Genomic DNA, 26,505 nt, shown 5'->3' with positions numbered 1-26,505 from the left:
AATTCATTCTTACTCGCTGACTGGAGTTTAAGTCTGCTGCATCATTATTGAGAGCAGAAAATGAGACTGAGGAGAATGGAGAAAAGATGGATGACTGTGCCTGTGTGTGTGTGTGTGTGTGTGTTTGTGTGTTAGAGAGAGATGAAAAGCTATGAGGTAAAGAGAAGAAAAAAAATGAGCTTGATGAAGACATGGAATCAAGACCAGCTATGATTTGTTTAATATACTCAAACTATATTCAAATAACCAGAACATTTAAGAATTATAACAAATATGGTTATAAATGATCCATGGAGATAATTTGTTGAAGCTGGTTAATGTCAAAAATGTTTGTCAATGCCAAGATGACGCATGGGCATAACCAATCCTACTCCTGCTGTTAGATCTGAGCAACTCAAACTAATTGATTAGGGATGGACAAGAGATCAGAGTCATTATGGATGGGTACTGATGATCTGTCCTGATTGGTCAGAATCGTATCTGCAGCAGTTCTGCTCTCTGTTTCTGTTCATTAATGTTTTACATTTTCAGTTTTAGCCATTCATAGCCATTCACAATGCGTAAAGTATTCATGATGTTTTTGATTTGGCAAGTGGGCTTCTTGTCCGGAATAACGTTATAGATTGACCTCAGTACAACAGTGGTTATCAAATTGAACAACTGTGTCTGACTGCGTGTGTCTCTCAGCAGGATTACGAAAAACGACCATCCGATTCTCTTGAAGTGTTGACCTGATGGAGAACTCATGAAAATCTTGAGTCAATCTGGATGAGTTGGTGGATCCAGATTATTTCCCCCTTCCTTTAACATGGCGAGATAACCGCTCACGCTTGGGTCATACTGCCACGCTGCTGTTCTAGAGAGTCGATTCTAGACAATTTCATGTGTGCCTCCTTAACAGACAGTGAAAATGATCTTTTACTACAGTTTCAATGCCTGATGAATACGTCAACAACATAAATATTTATACTTCATATACCTGTTTCAAAGTAAAAGTATTTTACTTTTTATTGTGAAATATTTGTAGGACTGGAAGATGCACAGCTTCATACCGTAGAGTTGTGGCATTCAGTTGAGTACATGGTGTATGAATGCACTGCTCTTCTGGCCACTCTGGCCACTAAAAGCCAAAGTCTCTCGCAACTCTATCTGAACACATTTCTTTTTACAACTACACTTGATTTTGATCCATTCCCTCTCATCCAACAAGCTGGTTTCATTTTTCTGAACATGTAGGTTCTGTTGAGGCCTTATTTCTGCCTCTCTGCTCCATTTGTCCTCTGACACAATTGTAAGTGGCTTCACTTGCTCTAGTTCTTGCAGGGCAAGAGGGGAGGGTGGAAATTGCCTCCCTTAATTGAGTTACCTTGCATATCTATTCCCTATTCCCACCCGATCTGATCACCCTCTCACTCTCTCTCTGTCTCTCACTCCATCACTTTATCATTTGGCTTGTCAAAAGATTTGGAGGTGAAGCTGTCTTCGACTCTTTCACTTGGAATCCATCTCTCAGGAAAACAATTCCATTTCCAGATGAGACCTTGTTCTAATTTGCCAGCCGCAGTCTGGGAGAGACTATGAGACTTGTGTCTGAACACGTGCATGGAATTGTATGCTGTCAGCGATGTTATGTCAATCCTTAAAGCAGGTAGGGGAGCTAGGCACCAATTATAACAATTCTTTGTCAGAACAACTTGTCGTCTAATGAAATTAATAAAAGGTACTGCCATTGATGAAGGCAATAGTCCTGGCTAATGGATTGATTTTACCTCACAAAAGCATGTTTTCTGCACCAGCCACTCATGCCCCTGAACAAAAGATCAAATCACAAAAAGTGAGCATGAAAGTGAACCATACGGGATGTCCAAGCCTCAAGTGCCTCTATTGCCAGGAACCAGGGTACTTGATGCTGTGTGTCTGACCCTCAAAAGAAGAAAGACAATGTAAACCACTAGAGCACCAGCAGCTGTGGGTTTGAAAAAATGCTCTCTTAACGTAGACCTAAATTTAATTCAGGAAAAGCTCACATCTGTGACAGTTCTTAGATATAGATGCCTGCAACTTGTTCCTTCATGGTCGATCCAGTGTGGCGGATTCTGAGTCATGTGGGCTGATCGTGGTGCTGGTGGCGGACCCTGTGTCGCGTTGGCATTGGGCACGGGCGGTGGACCAGGACCGCGCAGGTGGCTTGTGATGGGTCCTCCTGGTGGGCGGCGGTGGACGGTGACTGAGGACTGGAGTGGTGTCTGGTCTGGATGGTGGATCGTGGTCTAGATGGTTGCTGAGCATGGACTGTGCTTCATCAATGCTGCTAGAGACTTTGATTATTGATGATGTTCTCCTGCACGTGGCATCTATTGCACTTCTGTCCGTCCTGGGAGAGGGATCCCTCACATGTGGCTCTCTCTGAGGTTTCTACATATTTTTACCCTGTTAAAAGGGTTTTTTGTAGTTTTTCCTTACTCTTGCTGAGGGTTAAGGACAGAGGATGTCACACCCTGGGCTATACAAATAAAATTTGATTGATTTGATTGATTGATTATTCTGTCTCACACCTGAACCTTCGTGAGACCTTTTATGATTATGATTATGTAAGGGCTTTTTGGAGTTTTGCTTTATGGACTCAATATTTCCTTGTGTTTGGAATATTTGGATTTGTTTGTTTGCATAATGTGTATCTCCAACATCAAAAAACCTGGCACAGGTCAAATCAATTATTGAGCATCAGTCTGTGCTAAGAACTTACTGGTTAGAAAGGTTTGAGTGCTGCTTCCATTACCTCTGGCCTTAAAGGCCAGATTTCCAGTCCCTAAGTGTTGTAACAAAAGAATAATCTGTGGCACCTACTTTGTTGTTCACCCTCACAGTACTGCACCCCAGCAGCCCCCTGCTGTGCGGGTGAAATCTGTGTGCACTGCTTCTCCATATCACCCCTCAGATAATGGGTTCAAAGAAAAAAGATGTTCATTGCCAGCTGCTTGCTTGACTAACTCAAAATTGTCTGTCTTTTCCCCCTCCAGTCAAACAGTGATCTCCCAGGATAACTTGTTGGTATCTTCTCACCATCACTGTCAAACATTCTCAATTAGGATTCTTCAGCAGGCTCAAACCAAAGGGTCATAATGCAACAAAAGGTGAGCTACCTTCGTGAGCTTGGATTGGTCGACTCCAGTAATCCTCGGTTATGCATAGACTACAGGAAAGTCATTTATTCTCAAAACCCATTTCATTTACTTTCCTTATGATGGATGATTGTACGCTCAGCCAAAATGTAACAAAGCTAGGCTTGTTACTGGCAAGTCCACTTAATGCCACAGGCTTCAGAAATATCTGCTTTCGTCACACTCAATCATTTCCTCCAATACACCATTACACCTTGCAGGTAGAGCTATACCCACAGCACATTCCAGTGCCTGGAATAAATTATAAAAATAAATAAATATATTATCTTGAGGTTCTTTATATTGTAAGATTGAGACCTTACTATATTAATCAGCAACCCAATCGAGAAAACAACTCCCTTCACCTTCATTAAACCAAATCTGCAGAACATGATACAGATGTTGTATGAATTTCTCTGCTGCCTCGTCTTACTGGTCTGGTTAGTCTGTCGGAACCATAGTTGGCTACTTGTGATGATGCCTGCTGCTCACCCTGCAGTTTTAAAGCACGTACTGGGTTCAATACTTTTCTTAGTCATTACGGATCATTTCCAGATACAAAGACGCATGTGCTATTCCTTCTCTGCAGGACTTCGACCTGCAATTTTAACACAAAAAATGTTTAGTAAACATAGAGGCAGATGGCTTGTTCCTTTTTAACTAACAATTATACCTGGGTATTAAAAAATATTTATAATTTATTTTAGTAATTTGTCTGAATTTATACATCAATCAATCAATCAATCAATCAAATGGTCACATGGTTTATTCAATGGGTTCAATCTAAACTAAACATGTTTAGCTGCTATTTAATGCAATTCAGACCAACTACAGCCCGACATGAAACCAGTGCTCTTTCATTCATTTCAGTGAGGGCAGTTTATTTCCACAATGACCCAGAGGAGGCTGGTTCAGCTTACAGACAACACATGCAATTTTCAAAGGTGCTGTGCTGGCGAATCGCACACATACAATCACCTTTCCCTGCATGATGAATGACTGTGGTATTATATTAGCCTTAGAGCACATTAACCTGTTTACCTCAACTATGCTTCCTGGATCTGATAAAAAAAATATATATATTTTTGTTGTGGGGACCTAAATCACTTAAACAATGGTTAAGGTTAGAGTAAGTATACAAGAAAATCACACATTTCATCTGAGGTTATGTGTGTGTATGTGTGTGTGTGTGTGTGTGTGTGTGCGTGTGTGTGTGTGTGTGCGTGTGTACATGTGACATTTCAATGTCAGGTACACCAAAGATAATGTTCCGTCTTTGCCGACTATGAAGTTGTACTGATTTGTGCTGCAAATCCAGCCTTAGCGTTAATTGGAAGAGGAATCGTAACGCCCCCCCCTGTCAATACAAACTGTGGGGTCAGGTTTCCAGGGGTAGGAGGACGGTAAAGTCTTCTGGCAGCTCTCTCTGTAATTATCAGCACTAGCAGGTCTGTTACCACCAAGCATCAGTCCAGTCAGAGAGGAGGTGAGTGAAGCAGGGAGAGAGGTTAGGCCAATCAATAGCCACTCATTAGTAAAAGCACAGTATAAAACAAAGCTGATCAGCTAAAAGTCCCCCTGCAACCCCTTCCTCCATCCATTTCTACATCTCCCTGCCGCCTGCTGATGAAGTGAAAAGCCTCGTGACAGTTTGCCGTCCCCCCCCTCGCCCCCTGTCTTTACCTCATCATCCCCCTCCAATCCTAACCTAATTACAAACACATTTAACATTTATCTTAATTACCCACACTCCCGTTAATCCCCTCTGACTTAATTAATGTAATCAATAATTAATTTAAAATATCACTTTTCAAATTAATTATTGTGGCATTGTGGCTAATTAGCTATGCTAATGAACAGAATGGGTCTGTTTCCCATCTGTGCATGTCACAGATCAAATTCATATGGTTTCAACTATTGTTTACAGACAAGTCCTCATTATCAGCTCCCACCGAGTCTCCCTGAGACTGTCATCGTCTGCGTCTTGTTTGTTTGTTTGAATGGAGACGTCCAGCCGTCCTGTTGCTAAGCTGCACATCAGTTACGGCACTAACTGTCTTGTCTTCTTTTAACCCACGTTGTCCAACTTCTTTATGATTTATAGGTCGCCACCACTCTTCTAGACATTCGTCATCATTCTTCTTATTTTATCTGTTTCGTTCCATCGCTCATTCCCATTTTCCTTATCCTCAATCTCCTTCTCTCTGTCTGAGCATTAAGTTCTCTCTCGTCATCCTGACATTTAGTAATTCTACGGAGAGAGCTTTTATCACATCATGTTCCACCTGCAGGACTGCAAACAAGGACATGGTATGATGGCAAAGAGACGGAAATTGTTTGTATGATAAGGGTGTATGCCTTGCATGGTAAAACACAACGAGCCATCGCGCATGCTGCACACATGTCACTGACAGCTCCTCTGTCTACAGCATCTTCTGAATCATTTTTGAAAAGTTTACCCTTTTTTACACCACAACTAGCTTGTCCTGCTTCCTCCCACAACCCAAAGACATGCAGAATGGAGTTGGGTTAACGTGAGACTGTGATAGAGTGACTGACCTGCCTGCCCTTGCTGTCACTGCACATGATTACAGTCTTCACAAACCTGAGAGACGGACATCACGGAAGCTGACAACAGAAATTAGTGAACAGGTCACAGAAAAGTTGCCTCGAGCTGTCATCAGGCAGTGCACTTTTTGGTGCGTACCTTTGAAGAGAGGGCTGATGGGAAGGACTGGTATATATTTATAGTTTGCACTTACTAGTTTAAAGTGGACATATTATGCCCATTTTACCACAGTTGATATGGTTCCTTGGGGTCTTAATGACATGTCTGTAACATATTTTGGTCAAAATACCACAAGGATAATTTGGAACAGCACTTTTTTACCCTGTCTAAATCAGCCCTCCTGTGATTGACCTGTTTTGAGTGCCCCGCCCCCCTCACCCCCGGTGAGCTTGGCTGCGAGAGCCAGCCCCGCAGTGGGAGCAGTGGAAGCTTGAGCTGGCGCAGCAGCAGCATCCTTCCACTCTGTTGAGTCAACGTTTAGAGGTGTCCCGGGGTCCCTTGTTTGTGCGGCCACTTAAATGTCTGACGGGTAGCAGCAGCGAGCTAACGCTAGCCGGGCTACACCGGCCCGGTTAGCATTAGCTCACTCGTCCAAGGCCATGTAGGGAGACTCCCTACACGGGTATGGTGTGACTTTGACATTTATTTAATTCGTAATCCCATTCGATGCACTCTAGCAAATCGTTTCTGACATAGAGAAACCAAAACAAATCGCGGGAGCTGTTTTTTTCCAGAGTTTTTGGGACGGTAGACATGCCAGATACTCAAATGAATGTGTAGAAGCACTACAAAAGTGGAATTTTCATAATATGTCCCCTTTAACGATCATATTAGTGACGTATACTATGGATAGATGGATGGTAAGGACGATGTAATCACTATGAAGTCAGAAGATGACATTATGGAATAAACTTTATGGATTTATAAAGCGCTTTTTGAAGACAGAGTTTACAGCAATATAAGTAAAATAAATATAAGAGAAATAACAATCAGCAGAATCCGATGTGACAAGAAGGCCAGACCACCACGTTGAGGCTGATGGAGACAAGGAAATGTTCAAATTATATGAATAAATATAGAGCTATGTCACATGACAACTTGAACATGTAAAAGCAGTAAGATGACAATAAATATAAAACGATAAAAACATCATATGAAATCAAGGATATACAAATATTGTTCAAGAAGTGATTTAAAAGAAGTCACTGACACTGCAAGCCTTATCTCCTCAGGTAGGGGTTCCAAAGCAGAGGGGCCCTGATGCCAACCGCATGTTCCCCTTTAGATTTCAACCTCAACTTTTGAGCACCAAGCAGGGCTCTACCTGAGGCTCTAAGGCTGCATGCAGGCACATAAGGGGTCAACAATTCTGAATTGTCTTTGACACGGAGCCAATGGAGAGAAGCAAGGATCGGGGTGATGTGATGTTGCCTTTTAAGAACAATGAAAATAGTACAGTGTAGAAACCGCTTAACATTTGCAACCCCCAAAAAAAGATTGAAGACACGTCCGTCATGATATTGTATAAATGATGATGCCATTATGAAATGATAATATTACAAAGAGGCGTTGGCATTACCTGACTAGTGTATATACAGCACAGGTGAAGGGTATGCATCACCTCAGACTTGTTTTCTATGTCTCAAATACCTGCAGATTGGGGTTAGGTCGGTCTAAGACTCTAAATTGACCATAGGTGTGACTGTGTGTGTGAATGGTTGTTTGTCTCTGTATGTTGGCTCTGCAATGGACCTGTCCAGTTTCTCTAGTCCAATTTCAACTGGGATGGCTCCAGCTCCCCCCGTGAAGTGGTACAGATAATGGATGGATTTTAATAATGTCACAGGAATGTCCATGATTTAGCCAGTGTCATGCTTGGATGGCATATATTGAGTTAAGTATGGAAATTTGAAAAAATGTACAGCCAATAAGCAGATTCAGAGCTGGATTCAGATGAAATAATATGCTATAAACTGTCCCTACTCAGGATCCTGTGTCATCAAATCTCTATAATCCCTGCCATGTTCCAGGGCTCCTACCCATCTCCAGGCCTGCTGGATCAGTGGGCACCCCTGGTACGAATGTGTGCTATAAAGACTGTGAAGCAGGCTGTTGACAAAAAAAAGAGCATTGAGCTCTGCTGACTTTTAGCGGATTAGGAAGGGAACAGTACGGATGCTTGTCAGACCCCCACAGGGGAGGTGCTGGTTAAAAACAAGTCTGATCGCAGCAGCCTCCTTCCCTGAGCTGGATATTTCCATTTAAAAGGCCATTACTTCTCATCACGTCACACACACAAGGAGACCCAATATAGAGAAGAGGGCTTTATCGTGTTGAAGCCGCTCAGTAAAGCCAAACTCCCAGTAGATAATAAGGCTTGCCGTCAAAATTCCACAACACAATATTCAGCCAGACTTTACACTTCAAGTGGATGACTTCCTACTTATCCCACAGTAATGACACTACAAGATGTTAATACAGTATACAAGCTCAAAGTGGCAGGGCCAAACCTGGCATTTATAGATCATACACTATCCCGATTCAATCCTGTCTGAATATTCTTGAACATAAATCAATTTTACAGACACACACACACACGTTTGCAAATGTCTGGATATATGTGTGTCAGGACTGAATAACATTTTAGTTTAAAGTGATACATTTATTTTCTGCTTAACTAGATTTTACACTTTCGACTGGATATCATCAATGAAGTCAAGCAGCTGTAGCCAAAAACCTCGACACATCTGAACATGAGCTGGAACAACCAGTAAACTGAGAGACAAAGAACGACAGTAGGTGGCAGAATGCATCTTGGACTTATGACACAGAGATATTGGATCAGCAACTTTTCATTAACCTATCGTGACAAAACATCAGAGGTAACACTTACCTGAAGTATGTAGCTCTTTGCTGTGAACTCTGGGTTCATAGAAAGATAAGACCGATACATTGGAAGCTGAGGAGTCTGGGCTTGTGTCGTTAGGAGGAAGTAGAATGTTTGTCGGTTATGTAAACATGTTGATTTAGTTGTATGTTGTTAGGATTGTGTTTGGTTTAGGTGTAAATGCATTTAGCCTAGCATCTTGCCATTCCAACGAGGTATAGCATGTCCATATTGAGATTGTGACCCTGTAGGTCTCGTATCTTCTGATAAAAATCCCTGTATATGCGTGAAATCCTTTTTATGGGGGGACTCGGAACAAGAATTCTAAACTGTGAACGGAGCACCTTCTATTTCATTTTAACTTGCTTAACAATATGTGGGCATGTACAATGGTAAGAGTTCATTTTTAAGGAGCCAAGAATTTCATTCCCAACCCTGCAATTAGTGTCAATCTAAAGTCTATGCCTCCACATGTACACTAACATTTACATATTTTGATAACATACCATCCAACATGACCAGTTCCCTTAAGTGCAGGTACTCTTCAGTAAAACGTTATTACTAAAACAAATTACGACCACAATAATTTCCAACTATTCTAACACACCACACTTATCCTTTCACCTTAAGCCACACACATACACACATACCTGTATATGAGTGTGTTACTGCACATGCAGATATCAGTGGCTGAGGACTCGTGTGTGTCTGGCTGTAGAGACCTGTGAAGCACAGCCAAAAGCAGGCTGAATTTAATGACATGGAGGACAATTATTGTGCATCCCGTAGAGGCCGACACTAATTTAATAAGTTATGCATTTGTTCTGTGTGCCTACCCTCCAGTCTCATCAGCGAGGAGCTTTCAAAGGGACTACCAGCACACTCCACCACACTGCTTCTCCCCCCCCCAACTCATTTTCCATCCTACCATTATGATAAGATGTGGCTTAATTAATTTAATAGGGTCAGGAGTTATTACCACCTCCACTGCACACACTTTATTACCAGGAAGCATCACCTTCATTATGAATTTTTCTTTTTCACTGCACATATATCTGAAGAGTTTGCTCTTGGGCCTCCTCAGGTGCACGGCGAGGTGAGCAGCAGGAAGGGATTAATGCTGTGGTTGGAGGCAAGTTTAGGTCAGACACAGTACATGTGATTGTATCATGTATAATATACTTACTTAACCTACCACTTTTTATGTGTAGCCGATGCTAATGTGACTCTCTGGATTATACTTTATTTTTCAAAAAACATATATTTATATTTGTTTTGGGGATTTGTTCGAAGATAACTTTTACGCACACTTGACAACTGAAATACAGTATTTGTATAAAAACAATCAGTTATTGTTTTTTTTACTTTGAATTCTACATTTGTATAATAAAATTTAAAAACCCTAATATTTTAGTCGTTCACCTCAAAAAGAGACAGAAGAGTTTAAATTTCTGTTAATTATCGAAACTGAGTTTATGAGAGATGGATAAGGAGATGCAGCCTCACTGCACCCAGGTCTCTGGGGTCCCTGTGTGCACTGAGCAGGACCTGAACCCCATTATTTTGAAAACATTTTGTCTGAACCTGACCCGCATGTCCAGTCCTGATGGTGCCCGTCAGGCTCCGGTCGAGTATCAACAGATGCTCAGCAGAGGGTTCACCTGCATTACTGTGTTTCCAATGATGCTTCTGCTCCAGCTCAGGTAACTCCGTGCACCTTCCTCCGCTTCTCCTTCCCCCTCTCTCTTCTGTGTTTAACAAGAATTACTTTGACTTCGCTGATGAGACTGGAGGGTAGGCACACAGAACAAATGCATAACTTTTACTTCACTTTTGCAGCTTTCTCTCGATATAACCTTCACTGAACATTTTTTAGGTATTTCATGTACATCGTTGACACTGCAGGGTATAACAAGTTTTTTTTACGGTTTGAGTCGGCTACAGGGCCGTCTTTAGATTTTAGTTTAACCATTCCTGGCTTCTTAAATGTTCCCTTCAGTCTCTGTGATTTCTGTGTGTGCACACAATGATGAGGCATTTACCTGTGCTTATGGAAAAAATTGGTTTGTGCTCTCATTTTCATTTAGTGGGCGGCTGTGGCTGAGGGGTAGAGGGGTCGTCCTCCAACCTGAAGGTCGGCAGTTGGATCCCCAGTCTTCCGAAGTGTTCTTGGGCAAGATGCTGAACCCTGAATTGCCCCTCATAGAACAACATAGTGCTGCTAATAGATGCACTGTATGAATGTGTGTGTGAATGGGTGAATGTAAAATTGTACTGTAAACTGTTTGAGTGTTCATCAAGACTAGAAAAGCTCTATATAAATAAAAAAACAATTACTAAAACATGACATTCATCAATATAAGAACAAAGATGCAAACAATTCTGCAGTTTAAGAACGCACCGTGAATCTGACGGAGAGTTTTCTAAGATAACTTCTTAAGAACAAATTTATGAAAATTCTTGAGAAGATACAGGTGAATGTGACCCAATGTGTAAAAATGATTGATACAGTTATTATCTTCTGAGATTATTAATCTTTTACAATAAAAGCATTTCACTGGCTGAAATTATGGAAACAATTTTGTGAGGTGATCTTTTGTGTCTTTGTCACCACTAATTAATTTCTTCACAGTTTTTTTTTCAGTGTTTTTATCAACAATTGCCTTATTGTTTACATGTTAATATGGTTTTGGTTTTGTATTTATATAGCGCTTTTCTAGTCTTGATGACCACTCATAGGCTAATACCTGAATGTCACATCTATTTTTTAACATTGGAGCCCAAATTATTATTTGGTTGGCTGGTAAAGATTTGCATATACTGCATATATAAAATCTAACATCAAGATGGAAAAACAATGATGCACCCTCAATTGCTCCTTTAAGAAATTTAACAGAACCTGGGATCCCCTGATAAAATATGTTAATAATATACAGTTTGTCTGATTTTGGATTGTCTGTCCAGCTTCATGCAAATCAAAGCTTAGCGTTTAGAAGTGTTTTCTGAGAGTCCTATTTTGCAGCAAGTTTTGGTTCACATCAGCAGATGCTTCCTGGTAACAACAACATGAAATCTTCCCACAGAGCTGTTTCAGCTCGGACATGTAATATATTGTTCATTCCATAGCATCTCTTGGGTGAAGGTCTGGTCTCTCACTGGGCCTCTCCAGGACATGGATATTCTTTGCTTGAAGTCCAGAGAAGATTTACTTCAAGGGTAACCGTCTTGCTGCATCACTACCTTCTACTGACCTTCAGCTTGTGGACAGACAACCTAACATTATCCAGAGAGATAAATGTGAGAATGAATTTCCCCCAATGATGTGAAGCTGTCCAGACAGTACAGCCACAAATCATAATGCCCCCCTCCCCCCTACACCTCATCCTTTGGATGTTTTCATGTAGTTATGTGTCACTGTTTCTACACCATATGTAGTGCTGTATGTTCTATTCTAATCAGTCCACAACATGTTTCCCCAGCAGTGCTGTAGAGTGTCCATCTGCTCTTTTTGCAAACTTCAGAGTCAACCGGATGATTATTTTTTTGAGAGCTCAGCTTCCTCTGTGATGTCCTGCCATCAGCACCATGCACCATGATGTGTAGAATAGAATCCTGAACAGAGATGTTATCCAGCTCCAAGGATTCCTCCAAGCCTTGAGCTGCTGTTCTGAGTTGTTTTGATTTTGCTGAGCTTTTTGTGTTTTGCTTTTTATGGACAGATTGTCTGATTGTGGATTCTCGGTCCAGCTTCAAGCAAATGTAAGCCTAGCGTTTGGAAGTGTTTTCTGAGATTCCTATTTTGCAGCGAGTCTTGGTTCACATCAGCAGATGCTTACTGGTAACAACAACATGAAACAGCAGCTCTACACCACAAATGGAGTGACGCCTGCAAGCATCCAACTCAAGCTATGCTGTTATATACAATCATGTGACATACATCATGTGACACACCTCACTCTACAACCATCTGTAATACACCCATCTTATCAGGTGGTCTATTTAAGCCGAGAGAAATGTCCCGTCATCCCCTTTGCTTGCACTGCTACTGCAGTATTGCTACCAGTTGCTTCAGCCCCTCCACCACCCCAGCATTCACCTGTAGGCTCCAATGGGGGGTTACGAGTATATGCTCATCATTCCCGTCATTCCTGTGTAATCATATGGGGAAGTGATTGAATCTGAGCCTAGACGCCAAACAATAACCTGTTCTACTGCTGCAATAAATGTTTGAACGGGAGTTGTCTGCAGTCAGGAGTCAGAAACCCTGGAGTCCAATCAACAAAATCTGATGGGAGATCAGTCAGTTAGGTTTTGTTGAAGTTGGGGGTTTAGATACTTTTCCAACTTTGTCTTCTTTATGGTCAAAAACTAAATGATTGTGTTATTTGTTCAAATAGATATTTTTATATTTATTTGCAGCCTGGATGAAGATCTGAACATATTTTTACACAAATCCAAATAAGCTGTTTGCATCAGTGGATGAGGCCTCACAGACGAGCACAGCAACGTCAAGGGTTCAACCTCGTCTTATTTTCTACTTATATATTCAAACAAATTTCCTATTATATCAAATTTTTTCTGGATTTTTATAAAAACAGACCCGCCTATTATGGAATAACAGTGAATGGCTGAAGTCTTGTAAAACATTGCACAGTTATTGTAATGCACTCATGTGTGAGTCTGTGTATTGAACGTTTTATACAGTTTGTTGAATTTTGCAGGAATAATGTTCCAATATTCCAAAATAGCAGCCTTAAGATAAACCAGCAGCAACATTACCAGCAGCAACCCCGAGCGATGCACTTTCCCTGTGGATTTTAGAAGTTCTCATCCACTGCTTGTGTGAGGATCACTAGCTGACTTGCTGTAGTACCCTTCATTCAGCCCTTTGCTGTAGATGTGTCACTGCTTTGAGCTGAGAGCACAACCAGGTCAGAGCCGAGTATGTGCCTCTTCCTCTTCCTCCTCCTCGCAGCACCTCCTGTATCTTCTTAGCATTCACCGCACCGCGGCAGCGTGACGAGACGTCAATAGGCAGATGGGGGATGTGAGGCAGGACTTATACAGCAGCTGCCAAATGACCCGTGCTCTGCACACAACACATGTTTAAATCGGACACAAGTTTCCGATCAATTCAGGAGATGATTGATTCTCCCTCTTTTCCTGACATGGTATAAAATAGCAGATGAGAAGTACACGTTGTTCAGACGGGAATATTCCTGTTTCTCAAGCTGGTTGTGTTGTTTGTGTTTTGACAAGCTTATCTTTTCCAACAGCTCTCAGCACCTGGTACGAGCAGAGGGATACGGAATTGTTCTGTACCAGAAGGGTTGATAAACTCTTATTTTACAAGCCAGTGTAGTCTCAATCCAATTACTCATAGGAAAACTTTGTCTTTTTTAGCTGTGGCCATCCAGTTATATGAGTCATATGGAAAATAAACTGCTGAAATCTCAAAAACAAAAAACCAACACACTTAAATAGGACGAGAAGCTTATCAGACAAATGAGATTGTTCAAAATCACAGGGGAGCGTAAACAAATGAGCGCGGTTAAGTAGTTACCCTGCTGTTCTTCAGACACCACTGACCAAGTGGGGACCATGTTTTTATTTAGCAAATTGTTTTTGTTGATGTATTTCTGAAAATCAGAGTGTGGACCACCACGGTCTCTGATACAATTATCTGTGGAGAACACAGCCTGAAAATCACATAAATGGTTCAAAAGACTTCCTGTTTTACACCACATATCGTTGTGATACACATAATCACCACCAACTGGATTTGGAATAAATGTATGCCCCCCCCCCCCTTAAGCCCCGACAGGTGATCCTGTGCCATATGGTACAAATCTCGTGGGAACAACTTTAAGTATGTGCTGCAACTGATGTCATGTGATATCATGTGCACACTCAAAATATCACTAATCTGGACTTCAGGGCTGCATATAAACATGTGTTGTACCAGTTAATCATTAGTTCACTGGCTCAGAAGGGAGAACAGGTCAGGTGCTGTCTTTGGTGAACATGTAGCAACTTCTGCAAGCACAAAATCATTATTTTTAATGGAGGTGTATTTCAAGTGCGCTAACAACTGGTTGCAAAACTCTGCGCCCAGGGATGGAAACATGTAAACTCATTTGCGATCTCACAGCTGGCAACCTGACTGCTGATTAGCTCAGACACATGCACTGTAAATAGGGTTTCACAAAGTTTTTTAACGCTTTAGCCTACATTTCTGTAAACAAGGTCAAACTGAAATAGACAAAACCTCTCATTAAGGTATTCATGGTGATTGAAATGTATTAAGTTTGTTGAGTTTGTTCTTAATTAAGTGAGTTTTCCTCAGCTTGTCACTCATTTGACAAGGACATGGTTGCTTAGCAGTGGCATGTACAACATTAGTCGAAGTCCTGGGCGAGATAGAGATAGAAACAAACCGATTGGTTAACATTGGTGTCAGTTAAGGAATTTACTTTGATACTGACCCATTTATGATGCATTGGTAAGTAAACAGCTAAATGTGGTAGAAATTTAAATTACAAAAAAATAATTAAATTAAAAAAGAGATTTTGCTGATTTGGGGCTGATGTGTGAACTGTCAGCTGAAGAAAGTGTAAAAATGATCTTAATTAAACAATTTCTGATGATTTAGCTCATTGATATTGACAAAGAGAGAGACATGTCTTGATGATCTAAATATACAATGTTGAATGATGCTTATTTGGGGATGTAGCGGCGTTATTTTCTCCGTAAAATTCATTTAAGTGTTTCCTCCTGTATCTGAACTGGACTGTGAATGTCACTCCATACTCTCTAAAAGGGGACAACTGTCATTGGTTCTGCTGTACTGGATTTGATCAGACAGCCTGACAATGCAATGGGAGAACAATGTCCTTTTCTCTTTTAAAGGCATCGCAATGCCTCCAACAAAGTACATGGCAGATTGTCAAGCTGTCTGGAACTCTCTCCTGCTGCACAGAGCTGGGATGTACTGTGTTTGAAAATTCTTGCAACCTCTGGAAATTGACCATCATGCCCACACCACACAGTTGTTTTAAAGGGCTAGCTGTGTGTTTGAGGTTAGAAACTAAACAGAGCTTCAACTTCGGTGTGACATTTTGAATACAACTGTGCACAACTCTCCGATTGCAGGGCTCTTTCCTTACTTTTAGCTATGATCAGCTTTTCAAAATACATTTGCATTCTATGTCATGCCTAATGTCTAATGGTTTTGAAACCATTGGATTGATTAATTGCCATTAAAGCTAGTGTGGGTATCCTTGAAAAGCTAGCAAGAGCAGGCAACACTTTGAAAATATGCAACTGATATATCCCCAAAACCCATGGACATCCACTTCTTGACAAGTGCTGGAAGCCAACGTGTCTGTGACTCACTCGCAAATTCACGCTATCGTCTCTGCTTCAGACAGGCAGGTCAGGTCGTGACAGACAGTCGATCACCTCATCTGGTCTGAATGAAGTGAATGGTCGTATTTATGACAGTCCTGCGAGGAGCACCGACCCCGGCTTTTTTCCTTTTCTTTATGTATTGATGGCTATCAGGACATGTAAGAGTTTACAGAAACACTTACCATCCCTTCTGTTAATGACTTGTATTTACTTGAGTCTCTGTAGGAACCCAGTGTGCAGTTTTGAAGGCTGTTGTTGCAGAGAAAGAAGAAAAGCTGTGAAGGAGTGGTGAGTGTCTGACGCATTGATGCCCTTGCCATTCCCCGGTCATACATTTCCATCCGTAAGTTGGAGCGGGGCCAGTGTTAAGCATGCTACTCAGGCATCAACGATTAGTAACTTCAAGAAGCTCTGACTGTAGGCAACGATTAAGAGAGAGAAACCGCGAACCACAAAAAAACAGGAAAACAACATCTTTATCTCTCTTAGTGCTTTCATTTTATCTGTAAATGTAGCACATTAACTTAAGATGCAACTGTCCAGCATAACTTCTTACCCCCTTGTCCCTTCCTTCTGTGCAATGATACACCATTAAACATTAACTGCCACAAATACTGTGACCTGTATCTTTGCACTGACTGTGTTTTACCTTCTTTAAGTGGAACACCATGGCTTGAAGATACAATTTTCTACAAGATCTTTCCTCTCTTTTAAACAGAATGTAAAAAGGCCCATATTAAATAAATGGACACCTCAGTCTGAATATACTTAGTCCCTGCAAATGTTCCATCCAAATGTGAACCACACAAAGGCCACAGAGCTGGTTGCATTACCTCTCATTTGAATGGTATTTGACTACATTGGTCAAGGTCATTATGACTCGAAATAATACTCATGTTGTCAGTCACAGCCTGGCCTGTGACTGCCGGGTGCAGTGGAAAATACCCACAACTCCCTCTGGATCTATGGATCTAGGTCAGCTTGGACTGATTGAGCCACTGATGATGGTGGGGACTCTCACATATGTTCCGTCTATTGAGGGATGACCACTAACATTTTCTGCAATAGAGACATGAACTGAGAGTAATGGGTGCCTGAGAGATAAATCAATTACTGCTAGCAACAGATGAACAACCAAAGGTCTTCTGATGATTTGTTTCCCAGTTTGCTCTGCACCAGGTCTGGTTTTCTCCCACACTGCACTGGATCTTCATTGGTGAGAGCAGCTCATTGGAATTTGTGAATGGTGTGTTAGCCTTTGTTTTTCAGGTGGGACAGGACCTGTCACTGGTTCCATTAGCAGGCTGACATTAAGCAGAGGGGCTAAAGCTTGGACGGCCGTCATGGCCTCTTCCCCTGTCAGGTCTGTTTTCCCACAAACTCCCTGATGCCACCCGCACACACACACACACACACACACACACACACACACACACACACACACACACACACACACACACACACACACACACACACACACACACACACACACACACACACACACACACACACACACACACACACACACACACACACACACCTCTATTTTTGTTGTCATCCTCACGTTCCAGCACCACAATACTTGAACACAGACATACAGGTAGAGAACTGCAGACAATGAATGCTATTTATAACCTCAACAACTCTCCGAAAAATTATGCTGTATTGTGATTTATTTCAGTAGTGGATCGGATAAATTCAAAAGGCTGATAGACATTTTGTTGCGTGAAGCGGAAGTGAAGTGTAACAGAGGTTAAAATTGAATGTATGTGTGTTTAAGTATAAACACACATTTTATATATAAACACACATACACATATAGTGTGAGTAATCACACTAGTTTCAAGGTGCGATTGAGTTTGAAAGGGGGTAATTCAAAGGGGTAATTTAACCATTTCTGCCAACTGTCTCAAGCATGACACTCTCATTTCATTATGCCTTACCCAATGTACTGTGATTTTTGACGACAGCAAAGAGATTTATTTAATAAAATGGTATGCTTTACTGTATGTGTGAGCTATAACAGTTTTATTGTTTTTGATTTGACAAGAGTTGGTATCACTTGTGATAAAAAATATAAATGAGAGTATTGACTGAAACATTTTCTTCACTGCATCATTCTTGGGCTAATTCACATACGGTGTGTCTGTAGATGTGTCCAACACTTTAAATTTTTACAGAAAATTCCATCACCCCGGGAACTTTCATGCTTTTTTATGCTCTCTAGTGCTTTTTTCTCCCTGCTGTGCTAAGTGAAGCCTTACCTGGATAGGCAGGAATTCAAATCACACAAATATCCTTCTTAACCTCTTCAGACTGTCTTGACTGGCTTATATGAGTATAGGTAAAAGATGGAATGAATAACATCCATCTTCCGATTCATGTTATACATCACGTGGCCTTATAAAAAAGAAAAGTCTTCATAAATTAGTCTTAATTTAGCTTTTATTTTCCTATTTTCCACCCTCAGAAAACAGCAGCAAAGCAGATATTATTTGCTCTCTGTTATTTCCTCTTTCATTATTTTTTACATATGATAATATGTACCAAGTATAGGTCAGTGGTAGGTCAGGTGCATCCTGTTTGCTTAAATTATCATTGAGACATATGTAGAGCTACCTGATACAAACAATGGCTGAGACAAAGTTTAGAAAGTCACACACTTCATGGAAAATATCAGGAAAAAACAACAACCTGTGAAGCCCAAAGAAGTCTCTGTGGTCCTCCATGGTACTACTGAGTGTTCATAGGAGCACTATGACCTCAATTATTGTGGACTGGATTGTGGTGGTGTTTGGAACCCTTTAACTGAGTAAACAGGTAAGAGGTGGCCAAGAAGCAAACAATTACTTTGATGGAGCTTGAAAAGGCCTCAACAGAGATATGAGAACCTACCAGGAAAACCTTTATGGCCGAGCGGCTCAAAGTCGTATTCTTACAGTATGTCAGTGTGCTGGATGTTTTTCAAAACAGAATTTAAATGAACCAAAGAAAACAAGCCCTATGTCTGGGAGACATCAGACACTGCCGATCACCTAGCTACTACCTTACCCCTGGGAGACTGGTCATAATTGAAGTCATTGAGTGGCCCGGCCAAAAGTCAGATTCAAACACCAGAACATCTGTGAAGACGGCTGAAGATGATTTCCATGCAGTCTGATAAACTGGCTTCATCCAGATGTGCCAAAGCTTCTAAATTCAGACTAATTGCTGCAAAAGGAGCTTCTACCAAGCACTAAATTAAGAGTATTAAGACCTTTGTAAATGAGAGATGATTATCTTATAAAATTTACAAATAATCATGAAACACAATCATGATTGAATAATAATTAAATTAAAAGTATTGGTGCCCCAAATCACTACTTACATTATCTCAAGGCACTTTACATAGTAAAGTCGAGACCTTACAATATTGAATATAGAAAAATCCAACAGCGCCCATAGCATTTATATTGAAGAGCACAAATTGTAAGCAATTTAAAAATGAATCCGGAACAGAAAGTTTGCAAAAGCTCAAAATGGTCTGAATATTTTCTAAAGCCGCTGTGTACTCACTCAGTGCTTCATCTAGGACACCATACTGGGCGTCTCTGTGCTCTCATGGCTGCTTTATTGTCATGACACCAGTTTGAAACAACTTGCTTTGTGATATGGACGTGATCTTAGTGGAGATATCCATTCGTGGTTGTTAACTATGGTCATGAAGGAATGGACATGGTAGTGAAAATCACAAAGCAGGTTGGGTCCATTAATTCATGCTGTTGATGGCAGATTCAGAATTTTTAACAGCAACTCTCCATAAAGGTTTTTAACATGATCTTCTTGTTGTTAGCTCACACCATGCAACCACTGAATGTCAGGGGTGATAATTAAAAGGTTGATGAATTTTCTTGTTGAAAGTGAAAATTCTCCCCTGAAATGAAATGGAAATGGTATTAATAAAATGTTTATTCTCCCTTTCTTATAGTGGATGACAGAACGACCAGTTGCTTCCTGTCTTTCTTGTCTGTTTGGTATAAATTAGATTGTGCACTAGTGTGAAAGTAACCTTAAATTATATAATGCTTAGCAAAGAGAGGAACAAACAATTTGTGTGCCTGACTGCAAGTTCATCAGTCCAGCAGCCTCTGTACTGACAGCATGTTGCAGTGATGTGATGGGGGTATTTGAGGAGCTCTCAGGAGAGTATCTGCTGCCTCTGTACTGAACCATTACTGCACTTGACTTTCTGTCTCTTGCAAATCCAGCAGTCAAATCCAGTGGGATTGTTTCCTAATGTAGAGCTCAATCCAATTTCCTTCTGGCTTTTTTTCCTGAAGGCAAAGGATTCATACAGCGTTATCTTTCCTTCATCTTAGCCACTGTGCTGCTGCCTTGTTAGATGTTATCTGTATTGAGTTGTTTTGAATCCAGCCAAGTAGTTGGCCCTCAGCTAACCTCTGATAAGTCTGAGTTGCTCAGCTGGTAACCAGTTTATGGTTTACAGTGTTTTAGAATAACAGAGTCAGGTGCATGAAGCACCTGGTATCATATAGGGTTTACATCAGCAACAACTGAGGGCACCAGTCTTGTGACTATGTGTGATTGACCACTGCCAAAGGCAAGGCATCAATCTTGATGTCATGGTCTGACTTCATAGCTTCTTTCTAACCTCTTTTCTCTTTCTTTGTATTTGCTTCTGAGCATTCTAATTCAAATCTGTCTTGTGTAAGTTCCTCATCTTACAGATAGTGCAATGCTAGTTCACTGGAGCAGTCCATTCAGAGAATGAGACTTTTTTTTCCCATTATCACCTTAGAAAGGTCGCAAAATAAAATAAGCAAATGTTTATAATTAATTAAATTATTTATGATATATTGGAGACAAGGCTTAGTCATGAGAGTCAATGGAGATTACCACCCTTACAGTTATTTAATTTATGTGCAGCAAGAAGTGCAACATTCAAGCATTTGTAAACGGCAAGGTGGTCACTTTTTCTAAGTGGACATCCTTTCTTTTGTGGACAACCTTTCGTTTCCAATCCGGTAGAGAAGAAGAACCAATAGGGAGGTGGAAGGGAAAAAAAACTGATTTGCTTAAACCTTGAAGGACATGCACAGAATTAACCCCCACTTGAATGACACTGCTGGGGACAAAAATCATGATTCACACTCACAACATGTAGAATCATAAAACGTGTATATGTGTGTGTGTGTGTTTGTGTGTGTATATGAGTGTGTGTGTGTGTGTGTGTGTGTGCACAGTCAGCGAAGACTGATACTGATTTTATCAAAGTCTCAGTCTTTTGTTTCTCTACAGCTGATTCCCAACGGTAATTTTTCTTCAGCCAATTTGCAAAAGTCCATCCACAGACTTTCTATTTTCACTCATGAGGCAGCAGAATAGAAAGACGCAATTCAATTCCCAAAAAATTACTTTACCATTCAGCCGCTTGGTCACAGTCAAGGTAACATCTAAGTTAAATCCAATTTGTATTTTGGCCGTGGGTAAAACTCAATAGAAGCAGCAATAACTCATTCAGCAGAGGGATAAGATATAGTACCCGGGATATGGATTTGAGGGGCTTCAGGATGCTTGGGTTTGCTGTTGAGCCCTCCAAATGTGTTGTGGCCCCAAACTGATAAAACACCCAGGAAAGGGGGTGCACACCTGATAACTATATGAAAAACATCTTAGTGCCAATGCCAGAGAGTGGACTTGTAAAAGCAAGATGGCTTGCCATTCATTTCATGCAGGAGCCAAATAACGTTCCAATAACAACTAGGGAAGACTAATTTGGAACCATGGTGACATCAAGGGGAGACACCTTGAGGTCATAGGATGATTGACCTACAGGAGGATTGATGATACATGCCAGGCAGGCGGCATAGTGTGTGTGTGTGTGTGTGTGTGTGTGTGTGTTGTCTTTCCCTTCCTGCTGTCTCTGCTTCTGCCCCTGTTTTCTCTACAGGTAAGATGGGAGAGGTTTCTTCCTCCACTGATAAGAGCTTGTCCAACCAGCAGTGAGGGGGATCTACAAAAGGAGCACACCTGAGTGTCTCGGACTCTCTTGTTCTCTCTGACTTCAGCCTGTGTGCAACACCCTGAGCATTTTTTGATATGTGTGGTGGGAAGGAAGGTCTAGGTAAGTTGGCTACCCTATACACTCACTCACATTGGTAGTCTAGTTTGTTTCAGTTTGGTTGTTGCCACTTTTGTATTTATTTTGGTGAAGCCCTTTTTTTTAGATAATCAGCGTAGGCCTTTTGTTTATGGTTTTGTTTCAGAAGTAGTGAATAGTCGGGCTACTTTTGTTATATTTATTAAAATTCTTAGGCAACTTCCTTTGTTCCCTTTTCCCCCATATTCTGTGAGTACGATTGCACTTGACCTTTCATTTATAATTAAAATAAAAGACACCTTTATTTGTCACATCCGCTCTGACTCCATCAGTTTATTGGTTGTTGTTTGTTACAATCCGTCTTTACTCCTAGTTCCACCCAAGGAATGTAACGATGAGGTTATGACCTCAGAAAAGTGGCTGAAAACTACAATTGTGGGAACTTTTGCAAAATGCAAACAGTGTCAGAATACCCCAGGTATAGGATGGTCACATCCTAAGGTTGCAAAAGCGCAGAGCGACCTGGTCAGATGAAGGACAGGCTTAGATAGGTATCCACAGTACCCAGAACTCCCCAGCACAAGGTGAGGATAGTTGTAGCAGAACCTCTGATTTATCACTTGGACCAATGCAAGAAAAGAGGGAAAATACCAAAAACTGAGATCAGTATATAGACACAAGGCCAGGACACCACATCAATCAGTCAAACCAAACCATTTTTGAATAACTTGAATGCACAATCTAGAAAAGAGTGTGAAATGCTTGATGTGAAGCATTTCATGGTGTCCTGAGGTAGATGATGAAGATAATGTCATCATCATTTGGAAGACTGGTACTGAAAGTTTTGGGGAAAAAACAGTTAACAGAACAGCGTAATGGAGATAGAGCAGCTTTGTGGTGACCTTTGAAGGTTCAGGGAATCTCCACACTTCAGAGGTGAGGATAGTCCCTCACCAGCACATACAGTGACCAAGAAGTGAGATGGAACAGTAGATTGGAAAGTCTCAATGAACCAAAACTCCCTCAACACTCAAACTACAGAGACAGAGAACCCTCATGGAAAGGGGGAATAACTTCTTCCATCTAGGATGAGGATGATTCAATGGGAACCCAAACAGAGATCTAAAATGGAGTGGACCTGAAAAGACCCCAGCAGAATAATTTAAAAACAGCCACAGGCCAAGGAAGCACACTCTGCCTCATAAACACATGTCTTTTATGATGAATAAGAAGCACCAAGATGTCTGAACAGAAAGAGAGTTCATATTCATTTGAATATAACACTGTACCCACAAGCAACAGACTGAATGTAATTAAGATTTGTTTTGTCAGTCAGCGCAAACAGCATTCTATCAAAATATAAAAAATAATTCGGGAAGCTCCATTTGAAACATGTGAGACTTAATGTATATGTATTTTTTGTCAAACATTTTCTAGATATTTTCTAAGGTCATCCACCTGTGAATTCTGAAAATAGGAAGCAGACACTTCTGACCTGCTCTTCATCTAAACTTAACAGTGCTGATCTATAGCACAATATGGAAATATATGTAGATCTGTGGTAGCTGTGCAGACACAGCACACAGAGCTGGAACCATACATCAAAACTGAAACTCTTCTAACTCTAAATTGACAGACAGTGATATATATATATATATATATATATATATACCCAATCACCACAATAATGTGTGGGTGATGGTGCCCAAGAGGGACTGTATATTAATTGGGTATGAACTGATAATTATAATGCCATAATAATGAAAGTAAGGAAACTTCTTGAAGTGACAGCTTTTCATTAAAAATATCCTGGTTCATGACAGGAACGTTTTCAGATAGATGGATGGATTCCTGCTCCCACCTACACACTCCTGGGCGTGAACCTACAATCCATAAATTACAGGGGCAATTATGATGGTCACCATGGTAAAGTGTCATCATGCTAATGTTGGCTGTATGGCATTGGTGAACACTGCAGGGCCTGATGGTAGTGTTAGTAGTTCAACAGTAGTTTTGGGGAATAAGTACAGTTAAAAGACAAACCAAAGTCTGGTAATAACACTAAGATAATCCTTTATAAATCCCACAATGGGGGAGTGAATGCCAGAAGAAAAGCCTAAGGAGTATTATAAGGTGAGTTGGTGGTAATAGTTGATACTGAGAGTATATCTCAGGACCCTCACAAAGTCTGGGAAGAAAACCTTGGATTTATCTGTAAACTTGACATCTGTTACACGATAAAAACCTGATTCTAGAGAGATCTTGTTATTTGTCATTATTTCCAAATGTAGTCAATGTTTCCAATTTCAGGAGCCACAGAACAAATCTGATATTTACGATTTACCTTCTTTGTCTGCTGCTCCGCTCATGGGGAAGACCTAAAAGTGAAAAGTGAAAGAAGGGACTAAAATACAGTTTGCCAAGATTTCAGGTGTCGAAAAGACATCATTACTGAATACCCTAATACCCGCTACAGACGTGTGACTTCACAGTTCGATGGGAGGAGTGACGATGATTGTTAGGTAAGGGGACACCCACTGAGTCTGCTGTTGTACAGGTACTAGGAACTGGAATGGCACTTAGCGGGTAGCACTCAGCCACAACAATTGTAAATCGGTCAAAATCCAGACATAATTCCTGAGAAACTGGTGAAAACCCTGCCTTTAATCGGATCAGATCCTAAATCAAATGGGTTCCTCCTTGGCTCATGCCCCAGCACTACGAGTTTTGTGCGTAATCCCACTGGCAAACCAACAAAGAAGAAAACGTGCTATAACAACAAACAGACACACGTGAACACATAGGCTCCTTGGTAGAGGTAATTATCATTAACTCTGCAGTTCCCGCAGCCTTTTGGAGCTTCCTAGCTTCCTTTTACTTCTTGCCTTGATTTCTCTGCTTTCTGAGGTTCCTCTGTTCGGTGTTGTTGCCAACTGTGGCAGGTAGCTGTTTCAGTGGAAAGCTCTGATAAACACACTGTAAATTACCTGCCCGGCATCAAACAGCACAGAGAAGTGAGAGACCAGCTTGAGAGCTTACAGTCGTGGAGCTTTACACAAACAGGACTCCAAATAGATGGATGTAGAAATGTTGACTTACTGTGCTACAAAATACACACCCTTTGGTTCAAATTACATTTTGAAGTCTTGAATGAACTTATCTGAGAGAGTCAAATTTGATTCATAGCTTTGACCCTAATTGTGCAGGAGCGTTAATGATATGTGAGAATCACAGACCGACTGAAATGCGAGCAGAGATTTGCTCAGTGTTGTTTAGATAACACACTTTAAGCAACGGGGGAGTAGAGTCCATTTGAATGCCCCTTCATCTTGTAGTGTGTGTAGAGTTCATGAGTTGCTTTGGGATTGTTCTTGATTTTTTGGTGTATGCTAAATTAGAATGGCCTCTCTGGCTTCTGGACAAAACACTTATGTTAAAATTAGCATCCATATTGCCGTTACCTAGCAACGGGGTTAACACTTTAACGTCAAGCACGTCATGTACATGACTTCTCTTGTAAACATGGGCTCACATGTTCCATTGGAAAGCAGCAAATTATTGTGGTTTTCTACAATTTATAACGATTAATGAAGACTATTCCACATGTGTCAACAAAACCATGCCAAAACACTTTTTTTATTATTTCAAAAATGACATGTCAGAAAATTGTTCACACGTAGTTTTCAAGCCCAAGTGGAGCTGTCAGAAGTGTCACTCAAGAAACTAGGAGAAAAGGGGAAATGTCGGTTGTTCAGCAGAAAGAACAATTAATTTATATATCACAGGCGTAGACCCAGTGAGCTCCGAGATTTAGAGAGAGAGCAAAAGGCAAAAAGCGCACATGTCAACATCATATAGAAGGTATCAGGGAGAAAGGGAGTAGAATAAAGCATGTTCATACTGTCAAAAGGGAATAACGAGTGACAATGGCAGGCACATACAGCAGATGCCTGGGTGCACTTTATTAGGGCCGTCATTTCCATTTCAGCGTATCGATGCAGTTAAAGCAAAGGAACACTGCTCGTACATAATAAGTATTTTCTCTTATAGGTTGGTCGAGAGTTTGCTCTGTTCGAAGCTACTGGTGAGCAGAAAAATGTCAACTTGTGATGAAGCTTTCTCTCTCTCTCTACCAAGAAGATGGCAAATCTGACAACGTCAATGCATGCCATCAAAAGATGATGGCTGTAGAGACACCGTGTGTGATATTCTTTTACGTAATTCAATGTGCTCGGTTGCAGCTCTGTTTCCTGTTGAGAGGTGCCAGTGATGTATGTGGCAACCAGCTGCAGCTTGAATTCAGAGTAGAGCAGCACCATCTAAACCTGTGATCCCACTTCAGATTATTGCTCACTCTCAGTCTGCCAGCTCGTGTATT

Source organism: Platichthys flesus, chromosome 8 (assembly GCF_949316205.1).
Source record: "Platichthys flesus chromosome 8, fPlaFle2.1, whole genome shotgun sequence".
NCBI lineage: Eukaryota > Metazoa > Chordata > Actinopteri > Pleuronectiformes > Pleuronectidae > Platichthys > Platichthys flesus.
This window is presented reverse-complemented; position numbering follows the sequence as displayed.